Source organism: Erinaceus europaeus, chromosome 4 (genome assembly GCF_950295315.1).
Source record: "Erinaceus europaeus chromosome 4, mEriEur2.1, whole genome shotgun sequence".
NCBI lineage: Eukaryota > Metazoa > Chordata > Mammalia > Eulipotyphla > Erinaceidae > Erinaceus > Erinaceus europaeus.
In genome coordinates, this window is record NC_080165.1 from 142,280,697 (window position 1) to 142,286,390 (window position 5,694).

The following is a 5,694-nucleotide window of genomic DNA, read 5'->3' on the forward strand; positions in this document are numbered from 1 at the left end:
ATTAAATAAAGCTTTATAAAAAAGGGGAGAGTGAAAGAGAAACACCTGCAGACCTGCTGCACTAGTTGTAATGTGTTTATTTTGAGGCAGGCAGATATCAGGGTTTGTTGGTCTGCTTCTAATTCTGCTTCCCTTCTGCTTTGATCATCACGTTAGGTTTGCTTGCACTGCTTAAGGCTGTGGTCTATTTACATAATCGTTGTTTTGTTTGAGACCTGCACTTGTTTAATCCCCACTGGTTCTCACTCTTTTTCCTTTTCCCCACCGCCTATCCTACGTACATCCTCTTCCTGACACTTCCACCTCAGGAGACATAAAGGACAAGATTTTCTAATGAAGAGAGATTAGATTGATTGCACTGCATCCTCGTTCATCAATAAAGATTGAACTGTGTCCCAGCTCAGCCATGAGTCCCTGGTTGTCTGTCTCCCATGGCAAAGCTAGCCCGGTGCCCGAACAGGGACCGGCATGGGTTGCAGAAACGTGGAGAGATTTTCTCAGCTTTCGCTTCCTCCCTTCCAGGCCTACTCAGCATGAACGCGCTGTGATGTGACTCGTTCGACTGTAGCTTTCTGGATGATGTAAATCATCAGAGTACCTACAGTAGGCTGAGGCCGCCAGGGAGAGGAGAGCACCCCCCTCCCTTTTATCTTTAGGCAGAAGTGGAGAGAAAGAGTGAAAGAACACAACACTGAAACATCCATCAGTGTGGTGAGGGCCAGGCTGGAGCCTGGGCTGTACACGCTGCAAACCACTATGGTGAGCTATTTTGAAGATCCAGAAGAGCATTTCTCCAGAAGTGGAGATAATGTAAGCATCCAAATTCACACCGAGATGTAGTTTAAAAGGAAGCAGAAAGGGGCCAGGTGGTTGCACACCGGATTGAGTGCACACGCTACCATGTACAAGGACCTGGGTTCGAGCTCCCAGTCCCCATCCGCGGGGGGTGGGGGGGGGAAGAAAGCTTTGCAAGTGGTGAAGCAATGCTGCTGGTGCCTCTCTTCCTCCCTATGCCCCCCACCCTCTCCATTTCTGGTGATCTGTAGCCATTAAATAAAGATAATTAAAATAATTTTTTAAAAGATTACTTAAAGAAAAGTTTTGAAAAATCAAACAGAAATGGCCTTTCTACTCCATTTTGGAACTGTCCTATGTGACACAAAGCCCGAAATCTGAACCCCAGCAGAGCTGCTTGGTGAGCGTGAAGCCCCAAGGAAGAGAGCCACAGAGTACAGAGTGTGAATCGTAAGTTTCTCCTGCTGCTTTGGGAGCTGGAGCAGTGAGGGAATGGCTCAGTTTTATCTAACTGATCACCGAGATGTCATATTTCCAGAAACTTGGAGATGCTTTTCAGAACCATACTTTACTATGATCTGGACTCCAGACTTCACTCTTATCACAAGTCATCTGGGAGAATGAAGTCAAAAGTTACTATTAAGGGAGTGGGGCTGTAGCGCAATGGGTTAAACACAGGTGGCGCAAAGTGCAAGGACCAGTGTAAAGGTCCAGGTTTGAGTCCCCAGCTCCCCACCTACAGGGGAGTCCCTTCACAGGCGGTGAAGCAGGTCTGCAGGTGTCTGTCTTTCTCTGCCCCTCTGTCTTCTCCTCCTCTCTCCATTTCTCTCTGTCCTATCCAACAACGTCTACATCAATAGCAACAACAATAATAACTACTACAACAATAAAAAAACAACAAGGACAACAAAAGGGAATAAATAAATATTTTTTTAAATTTTACTACTAGTTGATGTAAACCTCCATCCAAAACTGAACCCCCTCCCCCGCTCCTCCTTCTTTGCAGTTCTTAGGTCTTGAGGATAGTTTGGAATTCTAACTCCCATTGATGTCTTGGTCACATCTGGTTAAAGCTTACCTCTAGGCCTTTAAATGTATATTGTGAGCTGGAGAAAAAAAAATGTCTCCAACTGTTTCGTATTTCTGATAAATATTCACAAGTTTGGGTAGGTGAAAACATTCCAACACCAAGTATAGATTTCTGGTGTGGGTGGCTTACAAATGGGGAAGAAAAAAAATTTAAACAATTCTCTCTTTGTTTTATTTTATCTTTCTTGTATTTGACAGGATAGAGAGAAATTGAGACGTGAGGGGGTGACAGGGCCTCAGCACTCCTCTCTTAGCAATGGCTGGACCTGATGTCTCTGGGCTGTACATGCTGTATGTATTCCAAGGGTACTTACTCATTTAACTTACTTTTCTGTAAGTTTCCAGGCATATATATACATATATATATCACAAGTCATCTGGAAGAACGAAGTCAAAAGTTACTATGAAGGGAGTGGGGCGGTAGCGCAACGGGTTAAGCACAGGTGGCACAAAGTGCAAGGACTGGTGTAAGGGTCCCGGTTCGAGCCCCCAGCTCCCCACCTGCAGGGGAGTTACTTCACAGGTGGTGAAGTAGGTCTGCAGGTGAATATATATATATATATATATATATATATATATATATGTATGTATATATATACATATATATATATATTCAGTGGACAATGGTGCACCCAGTAGAGCACACATGTTTTAATGTGCAAGGATCCAGGTTCAAGCCCCTGGTCCCCACCTGCAGGGGGGATGGTTCACAAGTGGTGAAGCAGGTCTGCAGATGTCTCCTTTTCTCTCTCCTTCTCTGTCTCTCCCGCCCCACCCCACACCCTGATTTCTCTCTGTCTCTATAAAAAAAAATCAAATAAAGGGAGACTGGGAGGCAGCACCCATTAATTACACCTAATACGAAGCACAAGGACCCAGGCTTAAGCCACAGGCTCCCCACCAGCGGGCGGTGGGGTCACTTCACAGATGGTGAAGCAGGTCCGCAGGTGTCTCTCCTTCTCTCTCCCTCTCGATCTTCCCCTCCCTCCCCTCTCAGTTTCTCTCTGTCCTAATACAATGGAAAAAATGTCTGCCAGGAGCAGTGGATTTGTAGTGTCAGCACGGAGCCCCAGTGATAACACTGGAGGCATTAATATTATTATTATTACTAAAAAATTCAAAGAACCTAAGACTCTTGATTCCAGTGTGAAAGAAAGTCCTTCCATATTCACTGAGACGATTGGCACATCCTGTGTATAAAGAAGCTCCAGCCTCCCATTTCAGATCATCAGTACCACTCCTCCACCCCAGCCCCTCAGGTTCTCAGAAACGACTCACTCCTCTTCTCCTGACAGGCCCCCTTTCCTTCCTGCAAGCAATCCACTGAAATTACCATTTCAATGGATAAAAATAGAAGAAAAATAAATCTCTCTACCAAGAGAAGGAGAATTTTTTTTTTTTTTTTGGATATATGAGTATATCCTTAACAAAACTGCCTCAACTTTCATTCTGAAGCTTCTGAGGAGAAAAATTCTCAGGGGCCTGTTCTTTAACTCTCTGCCATCTTGCCCTCCATTCCTGGACAGTCTCTCCTGACTGGCCTCTCTCATCCTCCCAGGCCTAGTTCCCTGACAGTTCCGCGTGATTCATTCTCAGCTGACATGGACTTTGAACTTTCAGAAAGGTGACACCTTTTTTTCCCTTGTGTGTAGCAGGAAGAATGAGGAAAAGAGAATTTATTGGGGGAAAAAAAATCCCAGATCATACATTCCAAGATCTACCACTGACAATACTACGGCATTTAGAAAGGTCAGGTTCATTTAGAAAGGTCAAGTTCATTTGTCTCTGGTTTCACTTCCTCAACTCTCACAGGAGGACTGGGGCCAGGAGACCTCGAAGGCTCAGTCTACAAAAAAGAAAAGAAAACAAAACAAAACAAAAAAACAAACCAACCACCTCTCCCCTCCCTCAGTGAGCCCTGAAGAAGATCCCACAGGGAACCGACTCTCCTTATAACTATGGGGACTAGGTGGCTTTGTTCTTCCACTTAATTCTGTTTGTTTGGAAAACTTTTTTTTTCATCTAAACTGACAGATGACACGAGAAACCTTTTCTGGCAGTTTGGTCTCTTATTCTCAAAAGAAACTGATGGCTTCCTTACTTGAGCTTCTACTGTACCTGAAGGTCTTGGGAGACAGCAAGATAGCATGATGGTTATGCAAAAAGGCCTTGATGCATGGGCACCAAAGGTCCCAGGTTCAATCCCTAACACCACCATAAACCAGAGCTCTGCAGTGTTTCTGGAAAACAAACAAACAAAAAAAAAAAAAAACCAACCACTGTACCTGACAAATACTTCCATTGCAGTATGGAAGGTTACAAGGTTTTGTGTCATGACTTGACATACCCTGTACCCTGTACCCTGTACCCTCCCCCCATTGACGCTAAGTTGCTTGACGTTAGGAATTACGTGTTCTTGTTCCCTCTCTAGAGGAATAACGAGTGAACCATACTCAAATATAGTGTGGGTATTTTCCTGTGGCTCCAAATTACCATCTTGAGTAGTAATCACAAAGCATTTCTAACATGCCGTGAAGGTGAGAGGAGACATAAGAGGGAAGAGTAGGGTCACAGAATTTGGTGGGGCAACCAGCTCATGCTTTATAAATAGAAGACAAAGCAATAAGGAAGGAGAAAGGTAAATACTGTGTGACCTCACTTACATGTGGAACCTGAGAAAGAAAAAAAAGAGGCACTTATGAAACAAAGAAAAGACTGGGAGATGCCAGGGAGAGAGATGGGTGGGAGTGGAGTGTGGAGGAAGAAGACCAAGGGGCAAGGGGCCAAGAAGCACAAACTTCGGATGATAAGAAGTGCTGGCTGTGTACTAAGCAGCGTGGGTGGTGATGTAATAAACCCAACTGCATATCTGAAGGTTGCTGACAGGGGGCATTTTGAAAGTTCTTTCCACAAGTGTCAAAGCCCTACAAGGTGGTGGATATGTGTTAGTGAACCTGAGTGGGGTGGCCTTTTGGCCATCTATACCGACAGAACATCAGTACACTGCACTTTCCACGTACAATGTGGTCTCTGACTTGGGTCTCCATAAAGCTAAGGGAGAAAGGCAGGGTAGCACAATGGTTATGCAAACAGACTCTCATGCCTGAGCTTGGAGGTGCCAGGCTCAAACCCCACCCCCACCCCCTTCCACCACCATAAGCCACAGCTGAGCAGTAGGCAGGTTAAAAAAAAAAGGGGGGAATTCAGAGGGTAGCACAGTGGGTTAAGCACATGCGGCGCAAAGCGCAAGGACCTGCGTAAGGATCCGGGTTCAAGCCCCTGGCTCCCCACCTGCATCGGAGTTGCTTCACAGGCGGTGAAGCAGGTCTGGAAACTCAGGTGCATGGCCCACATGCACTCTATTGGGTGAGGCATCTCCCGGTCCTATATCTCTTAGCTTTTCAATATCTCGTGTACTCTGGTTGATTATTACATCTGTTCTTTAATTCCCACCCTCAAAGTGTCTCACCATGTTCTTGTAACTCAAGCCCACCTCTACCAGAAAAGTCATGGTGCTTGGGGTAAGTAAGGGAGGTACCCCTACACCAACACTGTGGGATTTGCCTTCTCTGTCACTAGGGGCCCCAAAGTGAGTATATTTACTAGGCTCTTAAAGGGAGATATACATCAATTAGCATCATTTAACCTTAGGAAGTATGTCGCTAATTAAAAACAAAAATATAGGCAGGGAGGTGGTGAGGTGGTAGAGCTTTGCACTTTCTGTTCTTTTTCCTGAATGTTTAAAATATTTAATATTTAACATTTTTGTTATATAACTTTCTCAGTTTTCTTTGTCTTAACAAAGCAAGA